The 15970-nt window shown below is 42.3% G+C and overlaps 1 long non-coding RNA gene across 1 annotated transcript in view; it reads left to right on the forward strand.

Annotated features, from left to right (window-relative positions):
- LOC147359582 (uncharacterized) overlaps positions 1–15715 on the forward strand; it is a 32880-nt gene extending 17165 nt beyond the window's left edge. Inside the window, exons 2-3 of the long non-coding RNA XR_015140925.1 lie at positions 3778–3876; positions 15338–15715. This is a non-coding gene — a long non-coding RNA (uncharacterized LOC147359582). The remainder of the gene's footprint in view (positions 1–3777; positions 3877–15337) is intronic.
- The last annotated feature ends 255 nt before the right edge of the window (positions 15716–15970 follow it).

Raw genomic sequence — 15970 nt, forward strand, 5'->3', positions numbered from 1 at the left:
GTGCCTGGGAAAGCATGAAGCCACAGGAGAAACTTGTGTAGTTTCCCAAAGTTTGTTGTTGTTGTTCGGTCACTATGTTGAGTGATTCTGCAACCCATGACCTGCAGCGTGCTAGGCTTCTCTGTCCTTCACTATCTCCCAGAGTTTGCTGAAGCTCATGTCCATTACATCGGTGATGCCATCCAACCGTCTCATCCTCTGATGCTCCCTTCTCCTCCTGCTCTCAATCTTTCCCAGCTTCAGGGTCTTTCCCAATGTCAGCTCTTTGTATCAAGTAGCCAAAGTATTGGAGCTTCAACATCAGTCCTTCCAGTAAATATTCAGGGTTGATTTCCTTTAGGATTGAGTGGTTTGATCTCCTTGCAGTCCAAGGGACTCTCAAGAGTCTTCTCCACTACCACAGTTTGAAAGCATCAATTCTTTTGTGTTCAGGCTTTTTTATGGTTCAACTCTCACATCTGTACACGACTACTGGAAAAACCGTAGTTTTGACTATATTGACCTTCGTCGGCAACATGATGTCCCGAAGTTTACTATTTAGGATTTGGGAAATGTATTTGCTTTTTGTTAAAATAAAAACATGCATATAAGGCAGAGCAGAAGGCAAAGTCACATAGAGTTTTTTTTTTTTCCTCAGATTCTTACCTAGATTTATGTTTTTAATTGAAGTATAGTTGCAAACTCACATAGAGTTTTAAGATGAAGCAGTTTCAAAGCAAGGATGCGATTGTGGTGGAGCATTTGGAGCTCTGTTGCCCTCAGAGGTCACCTGCTTCTATGGGTTTACACGCCTGTGTCATTCAAGGTCATGGGTCTGTTTAAGGAGTGTTCACACAATGGACCACATTGGTTCTCTGAGGGGATAAAAGTGCTGATCAAAGGGGAACCATTAGTTAGTGTGGGTCAGAGGGGAAAGAGCTTGCAGTGCCCAACCAAAGTCACTGTCCAGAGACAGAGATTCCTCTGGACAGTGTGAGGCTGTCCTAGGTCAAAGTCATCAGATATTTAAATCATATTTTCTTATTTTTTTTTTTAACTGCCTTTGTCCTGACTTCCTGCTCTCCTAGCGACCTTCCGTTGTAGTTCGGTTGCTCTTGTCATTTTCCTGCAGAGCAGCATCTGGCTTTCCTGGCAGTTACATTTCTCGCTGTAAATCAGTGGCTCTCAGCTGGGGACGATTCTGGCAACACCCGCACAGGGGACATTTGGCACCATCTAGAGACATTTTTGGTTGTCACAATTGGGGGAGAGATGTGATACTGGCATCTGGAGGATAGAGGCCAGGAATGCTGCTACACGTGTCATGACATCACCGCCACACACAACAGTCACCCAGCCCCCAAAGTCAACAGTGCGGAGGTTGAGACACCTCGCTGTAGGTGACAAGTCCGTATTTCTCCATCAGTCACCACTGAGCTTAGCTACTTTGAATTTGCTGCTGGGAGGTTAAACCACTCAGGTCTGGTATAGCAAAGTCTGCTTAGCCTGTTGGGCTGAAGACAAATACCTGAACTGTGCTGAATTCACCACTTAGAGTTCTGGGCAGCCCACTGGTCTCCCCTGACTTAAAAATTCTTGGGACTTCCCCAGCAGTTCAGTGGTTAAGACTCCACACTCCCAATGCAGGGGGAACAATCCCTGGTCAGGGGAGATCCCATATGCCACATGGCACAGCAAAAAAGAGAGAAAAAAATTATTTCCACTTTCTCTTGTCATATTTTAAAATACTCTTTCTTTTGCTTTAAAAAATTCAATAAGTGAAATAGGAATTTTAAAATATTCTTATTTTTCTTTCACTATAAAAATTCAGTAAGTGAAATATGAATACATGTAATAAAATTTTAGACAACAAGGGACACTTTCTCTGACACTTGAATTCACACAAACACATCTATTTTTAAAAATACAGGTCAGATCACACCCTGTACCTCTATGACACTTGCATTCTTTGCTTGTCATCCTACCTGTGACAAGACAAGGAGATCTGCCTTATTGTTTTTAATTGTTGCACTTGGTATTCCCTAAGATAGATATGTTGCCATCAATTTAACTGTATCTTCATTGATTGTCATTTCAGTGGTTTACAATGTTCTGCTATTACAAGCATCCACGTTAGCGTTTTGTCCATATATCTTTCTGCAAAGATGTCCTTGTGGGGTTGTCAGTTGTGGGTTTGCATGTGAACTTAATGGAGTTGCTTCCACCTGCCCTTCCAAGAGGTTAAGCCAGTTTCTACCCCAACCGGCAATGAGTGGGTGTGTCCTTTATCTTGCACCCTCAACAACATAAATTTGCCCAGTCTTTGAAAATTCTGCCAATCTGATGAGCAGACAATGGAAGCACCAGATTGTGCGTCACTGGTTACTAGGGAGGGTTCCACAACTTCTCATAAGCAAGGGGTGGTCTGTATGCCTCTTGTTTTCAGAGGCCCTCAGTTCCTGGAAAAGAATAAGATTCACATGTCAGCCCAGAGTTCTGGGGATCTAGGCTCTAGGGAGACTCAGAAAGTCTTCTAGTTTCCTGTCTCCTAAGATAAACCGGCTGTAGAGTGGCAGAGGGAGGGAAAGGATTTCTTTGTGTCTGGATCCTGGCCTCTGCTTTGGCCTAGAGTTGGCTGGAACAGGATGACAAATGGGGAGAACTGAGGTGGGTGTCTTTCAGCTCCCAAACTTCAGGACAAGTGAAAGTAACTGCAAACTCTCTGCCTTCCAGACACTTCCCCTCTCCACCAAAGAAGAGCTCACACCTGTGATTGATGCTCTTTTTGCCATCATCTGGAGTTCTTGAGCTCTTTTCTTCAGTTTTACCACTTACTGTATTTGTATTATCATCATGGTTAGCCATTTGCACTTTTTACCCTCATCTTTATCAGAAACACTTGGAGTTATTCATCCCTGCATCTCGATGCCTAGCACCTTGCCTTCTAGTAATCGTAGCTTCTCTGTGAATGTCAGTGGAAAGGGTGTTTTTATTTCTTTATCTAAATAGAAGGATCTTTGACTAAAAGTTTTGGTTCACTCATTTTTTTTGGAAAGCATACAGAAGTTGATGAGGTGAAAATAGGTACCCACATGAGCTTTACAAACCACCCTAAGGAAAAAAGAATATTTGAGAAGATGTATGTATATACATACATGTGCATATATTCATGGCAGGCATGTTTCCATGTATATGCACATGTATACACATATATAGATAGATATATATTATATGTATATATACATTATTGTAATTTTTGACCATTTTATTTTTCTATTAAAGCAACAACAAAAGACCCTGATGCTGGGAAAAATTGATGGCAAGAGAAGGGAGCAACAGAGGATGAGATGGTTGGATAGCATTATCAACTCAACAGACATGAGTCTGAGCAAACTCTGGGAGATAGGGAAGGACAGGGAAGACTGGCGTGCTGCAGTCCATGGGGTGGCAAAGAGTTGGACACAACTGAGCGACTGAAGAACAATAGCAATACCTATTCCTTGTTTAAGATTTCAGATAGTATAGAAGGTATATGTGAGATAAAAAAGCTTTTTGCTCTCTCCTGACCTCACCACCCCACTTCCTAGAGGTGCACATTCACCCATCTTCAAATGTTAATTTTTATAAATTAACATTATGGTTACAAGCATAAACCTAAATGTTGTCACATGTTTATTTTTTGACTTATGATACCTTATCAGTTGGACAATAGTTCTTGGCATCTTGCAATTGTAGTTGACATTTAGCAGTCACATGACCTACTACCTCTCTTTTCCTGTCTCATTCTTCTCTTTTCAGAGTCACTTCTTGATGGTTGCCACTTTTATCACAGCCAGACCTCGGAGGACAACCCTTTGAAAGCAGACAGGGTGAATTCCTGGCCAGTCAAATCATTAGGTAGAAATTTCCATGGGTTCCCATTTCCCGAGCCTGAAAAAGTGTCAAGAGCACTAGTTTCTGTTTTGATTTGTTTTGCTTTCCCTGGAAGATAACTCAGAAATATCTTCTTTAGTAGACTGCTGCCAACAAACCAAATTCCACCATGCATATTCTTGGCTTCATTAATTTTTTTCCCGTTTATTAAAATAATATTTACTTGACCATGTACCCAGCTCCTAGAATGATTCTAGTCTGCTTCCTCTAGGTAGGCTTTTTAAAATGTAAAAATATGTTAAGAGAGGGGATTCAGCTCTTAGAAAACTTTCTAAAAATGCTAAAAATAATGCATAAGAATAACATTAGAAAATGAGATGGATACTTAAGTTGAAAAAATAAAAACACCGGAGACATGAAGGTGTGAGGTTTTAGAACAGTTAATTTTGAGTTGCAAAACAGAGAGAATCTTAGGATACCAAAAGCAGAAGTTCAAGAGTGCTGTTTGTTGGGGATAAGAACTATTTCTCTTTTGGAGACACAGTTGGGATGATGGAATAGAACCCGTGAAAGGGGAAGGGGGTACTTAGGGTGCTCTGAGAAAGCCTGCCCAGCTCCACCGTTTTTAGTTGTGTGATGTGGGGCAAGGTATTCAGCCTCTCTGTGGCTCAGTTTCTGTATGGGTTCTTGTGAACATTAAAGGGTATTATGAGTCTGGTACGGTGCTTGGCACATAATGAGCCATTGCTATTATATTATAAATATTATTTTTACTGAGGCGATTAACACTAACAGTCTATTTTATGTACAATTTCAGAACAAGCTGGAGCAGACCTGATGAGTAGTTGATCTTGGCTGTATAATAGTTTAGTGACAAGGGTATTTAATTATATGAGCTTTGTTCTAACATTTATTGCAAGAAGAATATGTTGTTGCAAGAAGAATATATTGTTGCAAGGAGAAACTGAGATTAATACAAAGGTTGTGATATTATACTGAGTAAAGAGCAACTGTGTATTTGATGAGGAAATATATTAATTCTGTGACAGGATGTGCATAACTGTTTCTCCACGTTAGATGGGCTAAGGTGCTGGACCTATGAGTGAATAAACCTGTAGCAACTCCTCAGAGTTCAGACAGAGGGTCTAGGAGGAACTGATGAGTCTTGCTAAATTATGGGTTGTCATCCCAAAGTTTTCAAGTGGTGGATGGTTGTGACACATGCCACACGTCCTAGTCACTGAAAATGGGTTATTTTGTCGCATCCTTGTAGAGACACACCTACCTGAGAGAGTGGCTCCTTAGAAGACGCGTCACCCGTGGGCCAGGTTAATGAATCCAAACTAAAGATCTGAGAAGGTAGGGGTGAAGTTTCGGTGAGAGAAACAGGCTAGAATCATAAGGGGAAAGGAGGGGACTGTGTGCCAGGAGATGGCAGAAACTTCCCTTCAAACTTCACCTGAGAGGAAGGTGGCAGGTGGCAGGTAAGGTGATTGGGCAGAAGGTAGGGCTTCTTTAGCCTCAGAATCAACCCAAAAGCTCTGAATTAAATGCAAAATATGAGGACTTCCCTGGGGGATCCAGTGGTTGGGAATCCACCTGCCAACTCGGGGGACATGGGTTTGATCCTTGGTCCAGAAAGATCCCACATGCCACAGGGCAACTAAACCCATGTACCACAACTGCTGAGCCTGTGTTCCAGAGCTTGTGCTCAGCAACAAGAGAAGCCATAGTGAGAAGCCCGCGCACCGCAACTTGAGAGGAGCTCCTGCTTGCTGCAACCAGAGAAAGCCCGTGCACAGCAACAGAGACCCAGGGCAGCCACACATACAATTAAAATAAAGAAATAAATAGATAAAATAATGAAAAACCTGAAAACAAAATATAGCATTGGTGATCTAATTTTCATTTTTAACTCCAGGATTTTACTGTATGTCCTTTTTCTTGATCAACAAATTAATATTGACCCATTATAGAGAACTATAGAAAGTTACATAATTCCATTATGTAGAGACAACCCCTGATAACATTTTGATCATTTCTTCTCAGTCTTTGTTCCCATGTAGGTATTTTTCTTTGTTTGTGACCATGCTCTATTCATTATTTTACATGCATCTTTTCTTTATTAAATTGTATTTTATTACTTTTGAAGTTGAGACATAATTGACATACAACATTATATTAGTTTCAGGTGTACAATGTGATGATTAGACATTTGTATATATTGTGAAATGATGAACACAATTAGTCTAGTTAACATCCATCACCATACATGGTTACAATTTTTTTTTATACAATGAGAACTTTTAAGATCTGTATTCTTAGCAGCTTTCAAATATGCAACACAATATTACTATAGTCAGCATGCTGCACATTAATTTTATAACTAAAAGTTTGTACTTTTTGACAGCCTTCGTTCATTTTGCTCCCCACCCTCATCTCTGGTAACTACCAATCTCTTCCCTGTTGATGAGTTCAGTTTTTTTTTTTCTAATTTCACGTATAAGTAAGACCGTATGGTATCAGTCTGTTTCTGTCTCACTTATTTCACTTAGCACAATGTCCTCAAGTTTCATCCACGGTGTTGCAAATGGCAAGATTTCCTTCTTTTTATGGCTGAATAATATTCCATTATAAACATATAGCACATTTTCTTTATCTATTCATCCAATGACAAACACTTTGGTGGCTTCCATGTCTTGGTGTTGTAAATAATGCTGCAGTGAATAGGGGGGTGCGTTTATCTTTTTGAGTTACTGTTTTTGTTTGCCTTGGATAAACACTCAGAAATGGAATTATTGGATCATATAGTAGTTCTGTTTTTAGTTTTTTTGAGGAATCTCCATAGTGTTTTCCACAGCGGCTTCACCAATTTACATTCCCACCAGCAGTGCACAAGTGATTTCTTTACTCCAAATCCTTGCCAACGCTTGTTATTTCTTGTCTTTTTGATAATGGCCATTCCGGTAGATGTGAAGTGATCTCAATGTTGTTTTGCCTTGCATTTCTCCAATAATTAGTGACATTGAGCACCTTTTCATGTGTCTATTGGCCATCTATATGTCTTTGTAAAATGTCTATTCTCTTCCCATTTTAAAATGGGATTGTTTGTTTTTGCTGTTGAGTTGTATGAGTTCTTTATATATTTTGAATCAGTTCAGTTCAGTCCAGTTGCTCAGTTGTGTTCGACTTTCTGCGACCACATGGACTGCAGCATGCCAGACTTTCCTGTCCATCACCACCTCCCAGAGCTTGCTCAAACTCATGTCCATTGAGTCAGTGACATCATCCAACCATCTCATCCTCTGTCGTCCCCTGCTCCTGCCTTCAATCTTTCCCAGCATCGGGGACTTTTCCAGTGAGTCAGTTCCTCACATCAGGTGACCTAAGTATTGGAGCTTCAGCTTCAGCATCAGTCCTTCCAATGAATATTCAGGACTTCCTTTAGGATGGACTGGTTGGATCTCCTTGCAGTCCAACGGACTCCCGAGAGTCTTCTACAGCACCACAGTTCAAAAGTATGAATTCTTCAGTGCTCAGCTTTCTTTATGGTCCAACTCTCACATCTATACATGACTACTGGAAAAACCATAGTTTTGACCAGATGGACCTTTGTCAGCAAAGAAATGTCTCTGGTTCTTAATATGCTGTCTAGATTGGTCATAACTTCTCTGCCAAGGAGTAGGCATCTTTTATTAACCCCTTATCAGATATATGACTTGCAAATATCTTCTCCCATTTGATAGCTTGCTTTTTTATTTTGTTAATGGCTTCTTTGCTGTGCAGAAGCTTGTACTTTAAGGCAGCCCTACTTGTTTATTTTTGCTTTTGTTGCCTGGGCTTTCAGTATCAAATCCAAAAAATCATCACCAAGATTGATACCAAGGAGATTGTCATTTATGTTTTCTTCTCTTAGTTTTATGATTTCAGGTATTACATTCAAGTCTTTAATCCATTTTAATTTTGTGTATGGTATGAGATGGTGGTCTAATTTTATTCTTTTGCACATGGATGTCTAGTTTTACTAACACCATTTACTGAAGAGATGCTCCTTTCCCATGACTTTTCCATATAACATTACGTCACCACATTTTCTTGTAACTTTTAAGACCCCTTTGTGAACATTATTTTTAATGCCTGCCTAATGTTCCATTGTATCAAAGAGACATGTATTACTCAGCTATTTTCTTAATGTTGTTTTTCTAGTTATAAATAATATTAACGTGATGATTCTTATACATAAAATCTTCCCATATTTCTTTTTATTTTTTGGCCATGTGGCATGTGGGATCTTAGTTCTCAGACAGGAATTAAACTCATGCCCCCTGCGTTGAAAGCATGGAGTCTTAACCATTGGACCACCAGAGAATTCCCTGTTGTCCATATTTCGTTTTTATTTTATTTATTTATGGATGCTCTGGGCCATGGTGCTGCTCTTGGGCTTTCTCCAGTTGCTGCTGGAGGGGATTATTCCCTAGTTGCGGTGCACGGGCTCTCACTGCGGTGGCTTCTCTTGTTGCAGAAAGCACAGACTTCTGGTGCTCGGGCTTCAGTAGTTGTGATACACGTGTCCATATCTCTGATTGCTTCATTAAGATAGGTGCTTAGATGTGTAATTACTGTGTCCAAGGGAATGGCAGAATGGTTTTTGGAAAAGTTATTTATACTCTCAGCTGGTTTTCATAAAGCATGGGCATTTTACAAGCTCTATTTATGTGCCTTCCCAGAATCTCAGTTTCCTATTCTCTCTCCACAATCGCACAGGTTCTACTCCTTCCTTGCCTTGCTTTCCCGGCTCAGGGAGTCATACTGGAGTCACTGTTGTACTTGGCTGTCAACTTATTGCCTGATTGCTAGTGATTTCTCAGAATTTGGGATGGTACATTTTCTCACACTTCCTAAGGACTTCCAGATACAGCCAGTGAAGAGGGAGGAGAATTCTAGTGCTGAAAAACAAAACAAAACATAACCCAACAAAATAAAACCACAAAACAAACAAGCAGCATGCATCCCACTGAAGCTCATATACTTAGAGTGGTCCACAGTGTCCCAGCCTTTCTCTCCCTACTCCCAAGCTCACCTGAGAAGTTGCCAAAGGGCAAAAATGAATAAGAATGGTTGTCTTTCCTTCCTCTCTCTCCCCTCCTTCCCTTGCTTCCTTTCTTCCTCCTTTAATTCATCCCTAATCCATTATTTTTTCATATTGTACATCATGTACATCATGAGAAATGCTGGGCTGGAAGAAGCACAAGCTGGAATCAAGATTGCCGGGAGAAATATCAATAACCTCAGATATGCAGATGACACCACCCTTATGGCAGAAAGTGAAGAACTAAAGAGCCTCTTGATGAAAGTGAAAGAGCAGAGTGAAAAAGTTGGCTTAAAGCTCAACATTCAGAAAACTAAGATCATGGCATCCGGTCCCATCACTTCATGGCAAATAGATGGAGAAACAGTGGAAACAGTGTCAGACTTTATTTTTCTGGGCTCCAAAATCACTGCAGATGGTGATTGCAGCCATGAAATTAAAAGACACTTACTCCTTGGAAGGAAAGTTATAACCAACCTAGATAGCATATTCAAAAGCAGAGACGTTACTTTGCCAACAAAGGTCCGTCTAGTCAAGGCTATGGTTTTTCCAGTGGTCATGTATGGATGTGAGAGTTGGACTGTGAAGAAAGCTGAGTGCTGAAGAATTGATGCTTTTGAACTGTGGTGCTGGAGAAGACTCTTGCGAGTCCCTTGGACTGCAAGTAGATCCAACCAGTCCATCCTAAAGGAGATCAGTCCTGGGTGTTCATTGGAAGGACTGATGCTGAAGCTGAAACTCCAATACTTTGGCCACCTCATGTGAAGAGTTGACTCATTGGAAAAGACTCTGATGCTGGGAGGGATTGGGGGCAGTAGGAGAAGAGGATGACAGAGGATGAGATAGCTGGATGGCATCACCAACTTGATGGACATGAGTTTGGGTAAACTCCGGGAGTTAGTGATGGACAGGGAGGCCTAGCATGCTGTGATTCATGGGGTCACAAAGAGTTGGACACGACTGAGCGACTGAACTAAACTGAACTGAACACATTACCTGTTAGCTGCCAGGCACTCTGGGCCTCCCTGGTGGCTTGGTGGTAAAGAATCCACCTTCCAATGAAGGAGACATGGGTCCCATCCCTGGGTAGGGAAGATCCCCTGGAGAAGGAAATAGCAACCCATTCCAGTATTCTTGCTTGGGAAATAGCATGGACAGAGGAGCCTGGTGGGATATTGTCCATGCGGTCACAAACAGTTGGACACGACTGAGCCACTAAACAACAGCAACAACAACCAAGCACTCTGTTAGATGCTGGAGTTTAGGACAGGCAACACGAGGTTTGGCCGTCAGAGTTCTTAGCTATAGCCCAGAAACTGATTCCAATAAACTTATGAATAAGAGGGATGTGTCAGAAGACTACTGCTCACTTCTCAGAGTGATGGAGAGCAGGAATTGGGCAGCAGGCAGGGCCAAGGGAGCCAGGCTGCAGAGAACACAGCCCAGGGCCTACCCCAGGGGCAGTCTGCTGGTTAGGACTCACTGCCAGCGCCACCCTGCTGGGACAGCCCCCACGAAGGCTGGAGCACGGAAAAGTTCTGAGTGAACCTCCCTCTTTGCTTTCCTCCCCCCAGATTTTTATTCCTGGGGAGGAGGCCTCTGTTTGGTTGGGGCCAAGTCATGTGATCATGACTGCAGGGAGAGTACGATGGCTCCCTTGACTTCTGTTGGGGAAGTCAGAGGCCTGGCTTTTCACTGTCTCTCACTTAGTGGAGGATTTTCTGCAAATAAGAAGGGAGTATTCGGATTCTGGGAACTACCTCCTCTACCACCACCCCGTCACACATACAGATAAATGTCAGAACTTTAGGGCTTTGCTGTCACATGGCTGATTGCTAAAGCAGAAAGGTCAACAGATGACTATACTACAAAAGGAATGATGGTGCCTCCTTCCTCATTCTAGGTGAAGGAAGAGAAAACTGAACACGTAAGAAATATTAAGAAGATTAGAACTTGGAGACTCATTGAAATTGGGAGGTGATAAGAGAGCAAAGGAGATTAGGGTGATGCCCAGATGTCAGGTCTTAGCAAGAAAATGGGTGGTGGAGAGACGATCCCAGGTTTTGAGGGAAAATCAAGTGTTTGGTTTTATACACGCTCAGTCCAGGAGAGCCCAAGTGGAGATGTCTACACGTGGCTGTGTGCAGTTCATTCATCAATTCATAGATTAATAAACAGATATTTATTAATCACTGATTATGGTCCAGAAGCTGTTCCAGGTGCTGGGGGCATAGCAGAGAACAGGAGGTGACCGTCTTTGCTCTCATGATGCTTGCATTCTCTGGGAGCTCTGCTCAGGAGCACAGCAGAACAGGAGGGGTGAAGTTTTGGGACAACATAGAAGGGTGTAGAATGGAAGAGAAGAGGGCCTTGGATGGGATACAGGACACACAGGACTTAAGGAGGAAGAAGAGACTGCAGTGGAGCTTGAGAGTGAGCTGCCATCTCCCACCTGTGGCCTCTCCAGTTCTGAAAGCCGTGGCTGGGATCTGCCTGGAGTTGTTAAATAGCCTTGAAACAGTCCCAGAGCATCCAGATGACAGCTGGTGTGGGGCAGGTGCTTCTGATGCTGTGGTCTTCAGATGGGTTTCAGTATCAGTCTGCTCTCCCTCCCTCTTCCTTCCCCCAGTTCTGTCTCGCAGAGGCAGGCTCTTTGTCTACTCTACAGCAGACACTGCTGTACAGCAACACCTCATCCATCACACACACACACACAAAAACACCAAAAAACCTTTCTTCCTGCCTCTGAGGTAACAGCGTCTTAATGCAGTGAGTATCTGGGGAGGTCCTGACAGTGGATGGCAAACCCGGTGGGCTGCCTAACATCCTACCTTGGATTCCTCTTGGCTGGATTCATATCAATTTATCTCTGTCTGTACCCCACAGTACATAGTGTCCCAGTTCTGGAACTGCTGGCATTTATTGCTGTGCCGAGGAGGCCCATTGCATAAGTCCTCCTGAAAGAGGACATTGTCCTGATCATTTTGACATCCCTGCCCTGGGAAGCCACAGCCTGAGAAATAGGCCCCCACCTTCCCCTCTGCCACCAGTCAGACTCCAGCATCTTAGAAGTAGAAAAGAGTTTGGGGGAGTGTATTAGTTATTCTAGAGAAACAACCAACAAACAACCACACATTCATACATATACGTATTATATCTAACATAGACACACACATATATACATATATTCTTAAAAAAAAAAAGGAATTGGCTCTTATAATTATGGGCTCAGAAAGAGTATAAAATAAATCTACAGGGTAAGCTGGCAGGCTGGAGACCTAGGAAGAGATGAGTTTGAGTCCAAAGGCCATTTGCTCGCAGAATTCCCTCTTGCTTGGGGAAGTGAATCTGCTTTACTCGAAGTCCATTGTGCCACCTGGGAAGCCCTATTGTATACATAACAGTATATATAGGTCACTCCCAATCTCTTCCCAATCCATTCCATACTCCCCTTCCCATCTTGGTATCCATACGTTTGTTTTTTTATCAAAGTCCACAGATTAAAGCTTAGTCTCACCCAAAACACCCTCACATAAACATCCAGAATAATGTTTGACCACATACCTGGGCACCATGGCCTAGCCACATTGACATGTGAAAATAACCATCACAGAAGTCATTGATTTCAGCCCCTTCACTTGGCACTTAGGGAGATGGGCGATGGCGGTCCAGGGAGGCTCTGTGATCCGCCTGTAGTTGTGCAGCAACTCAGTGGTGGAGGTGGTGGGGTGGTTTGCCAATGGAGATGCAGGAGTCCTGGCTGTGGTCCTGCCCTCTTGCACTACTTCAGGCACTGTGGTGTTTCCCCACTGGGGCAGAGCAGAGACCAGAGCACAAGGAGGTTGCTTATTGCTTTGGCCCCAAATAAAGGGGAGTCCCACCACATCATCATTTAGTTGCCTTGGACTGGCTTGTTTATAGAGGTGCAGTGTATGTGTTAGAGGAGAGCACATTGGAAGCTTGCTGTGTATCTTTGGGGATCTTCCAGCTTAGTACCTCAGTTAGAATTCCGGGAAAGTGAATGGCCGAGACCTGAGGATGTTTTCCTGGAATAAATGCCTTTAATCAAGCCATAAACCCCCTCTGCAGGATATATCTCACTGTCTCCCTTGTTTTCTAGGGGAATTTTACAGTACAATTTTGAGCACTTGCCATGTACCTCAATAAATACTTGTTGGGTGATGAATAATGCAAAATTCATCTTGACTTTCAGCCCAGGTTGGGAAGATAGGGTGTGATTCTTCACCATGGCTCTGACTCATCTTCTGAATGGTCAGTCTAAGTCCCGCCTCTTTCTTCATGTAACCTATCAGGTACCTGCTCACTTACCAGCACCTGGGATTCCCCTCCTGCCCTGGGAACACACCACCTCAGAAGAAGTCCTGATCTTTAAGTCACAGAGGGTGGGTGGACTTGGAAGGACAGGGCTTTCCTTCCTTTGTGGAGGAGCTGACTTTAGAAGTGACAACCACTGTGTTATATACTGGTAATGGTCATGACCGTGGTAATAACAGTGGCCTTTCATTGAGAGACCACTATGACCAGCCTTTGTGCTAAGTAAGCACTGTGTTAAGTTTCTGTGTGTTTGCTCACATGTTCACATCTCTCTGCCCTTGTGGGCAATTGTGGAACCTGGTTCTCAGAATTACAAGTTTTTCTATTGAAAAACTTTCTATTTTGAAAATATTATGAAAAATTTTCTATTTTCTTTTGAAGCAGACTAGAATACCCAGGAAATGACCCAGAATAGTGAGAAGAGTGTTAATATGATATGAGACACATGAAACTTGGGATTGGTCCAGGGGGACTGCAAATATGGTATCATAAGGAGGAATCTCTGAGAAGCATTTTTGAGTCATGCAGGGCTAAGAGCCCCTCATTTGCTGATCGTGTTGGTGAGAGAGTTCATCCTTAGGTAGGTTGATAAGGAGTCCGGGGCCCTTGAGAAAGAGACAGGGGTCTGGGACTCTCAAGCAGAAGAAAAAGACAAACTTTTTTCTACATTGCTTTGTCTTTGTCAATATAACAATAGAATCTTCTGACTAATGTTGTTATCTTAAGATGTATGTTGTGGGAGTGGGTCTGGTAAAAGTATATAAGGCCTTGCTAAGACTAGCAACTGGGGCACCCTCCGTCCCCCTTCTGATGTCTATGTCAGAAGCTTTCTCTGTCCCTTTTATACTTTAATAAAACTCTGCTACTCAAAAGCTCTTGAGTGATCAAGCCTGGTCCCTGGTCCCGAAGCTAAATCTTCTTTGGAGATCACGAATCTGACATCATTTACTGGAGCCTTTGTAGAGGAGGACTTTATGGAAAATAATAGGGGAGCTCAACATTACTGTGGATGACCTGGTTTAAGTACTGCCTCTCATAATGCCCAGTTGGTGCTCAGAGATGTGACTCCCTGCTCCAAGTCAAAAAAGGAACAATGATGGGAGCTTGGAATAAATCCTAATAGACAATATTATTGAATCAATTAGGGATGCTTTAGGCTGTGAGTGATGATTGATTTTTTATTTTATTTAATTAATTAATTTAGTTTTTTTTTTTTTTTACTTTACAATATTGTATTGGTTTTGCCATACATTGACATGAATCCACCATGGGGGTACATGTGATTTTTTAATTCTTTAAAAATATTTATTTGGCTGTGCTGGGTCTTAGTTGCAGCACGTGAGATCTTTGATCTTTGTTGCTGCATTTGGTATCTTTAGTTGTGGCATGCGGATTCCTAGTTGCAGCATGCAAACTCTTAGTTACAGCATGTGGGATCTAGGTCCCTGACCAGGGATGGAACCTTTCCCCCTGCATTGGGAGTTCAGAGTCTGAGCCATGGACCATCAGGGAAGTCCTGTGGCAATTAATTAATAGTGGCTTAAATACTCAAGCATTTATTATTTCACTTAAAAACTCTGAAGAGCATTCTGAGGTTGGTTCATCAGCTCTGGGTCTTATCAAGGATCTAGGGTCAATTCTTCATTTCAGCTTTTCTGTCTTTAGCTTTTGACTGTTGCCTTCATGTTTATCACAAAATAGCTACCACAACTCCAAGCATTTCATCTCAATTCAAGGAAGAAAGATGAAAGAAAGTGTGTGTGTGTGTGTGTGTGTGTGTGTGCATATGCAGGTTGGGGACTCTTATGTGTATTATATCATGCCTGCCTCCTTTATAGGAAACCAAAAAAAAAAAAATTCAGAAGCCTCTCAGATGACTTCTCTTAATCTCTCATAAGCCATAACAAGGTCAATTAGACATTCTTGGGCACAAGGGAGACTGGGAAAGTCAGTATCTAATAGAAGAATAGGATTATCTTTTACTGAATGTTTGGTATATACCAGGCACTTTGCTAGGCACTTTACATGGATTTTCTTACTTAATCCTTATTGCCATTCTAGGAGGTACATGCTGTTTCCTGATTACATGACTGAGAAGACTGGGGTGAAAAAGTGAAGGAACCTGGCTAGAGTCAGTCAGTGATGGAAAGTGGCTTGGAGGCCAGATCTGCCTCCCACCGCTACCTGAGTTGTTCATCAGCAGAGCACATGGTTTCTCAGAAACTGACCCTTATGTGGGTGAAGACTGCATGAGAAAGTTGTTCCCAGGCTTCCCTATGTCTTATCTGTACTCTGTAAAAATAAAAAAAAAACAACAAAAAACCCGGGAGCCTATCATGACAGATTAAAAAAAATCCAGTTTTCCCAAGGTCTTTCATATCTTTATAGATATAAAAAATAAGTTTTAAAAGCAAATAAAATGCTATGTCTTGTAGTAAATTCTATTTCGTAGCTTTAAAACACAAGTGAAAGTAACAACTGCTCCGGCAGTCGAAGACGGCGGTGATGGTGAACGTGACGTGTGCTTATCTGCACGTACTTTCCTGCTCAGCCTAGAATCCATGATCGCTGTGTCAATCAGCCCTTGCCCTCTCTCCCTCTCTTCTTGACTTGTACACCAAGTGAGCTGAATAAGGCTGGAGAAGAGCCCTCAGTAATGTTGAGTAACCTCACTTCAAATTGGGGGCCATCATT

Source organism: Bos grunniens, chromosome 14 (assembly GCF_055505025.1).
Source record: "Bos grunniens cultivar Pamir isolate PY7600 chromosome 14, Bosgru_T2T1.0, whole genome shotgun sequence".
In the NCBI taxonomy this organism is placed as follows: Eukaryota; Metazoa; Chordata; class Mammalia; order Artiodactyla; family Bovidae; genus Bos; species Bos grunniens.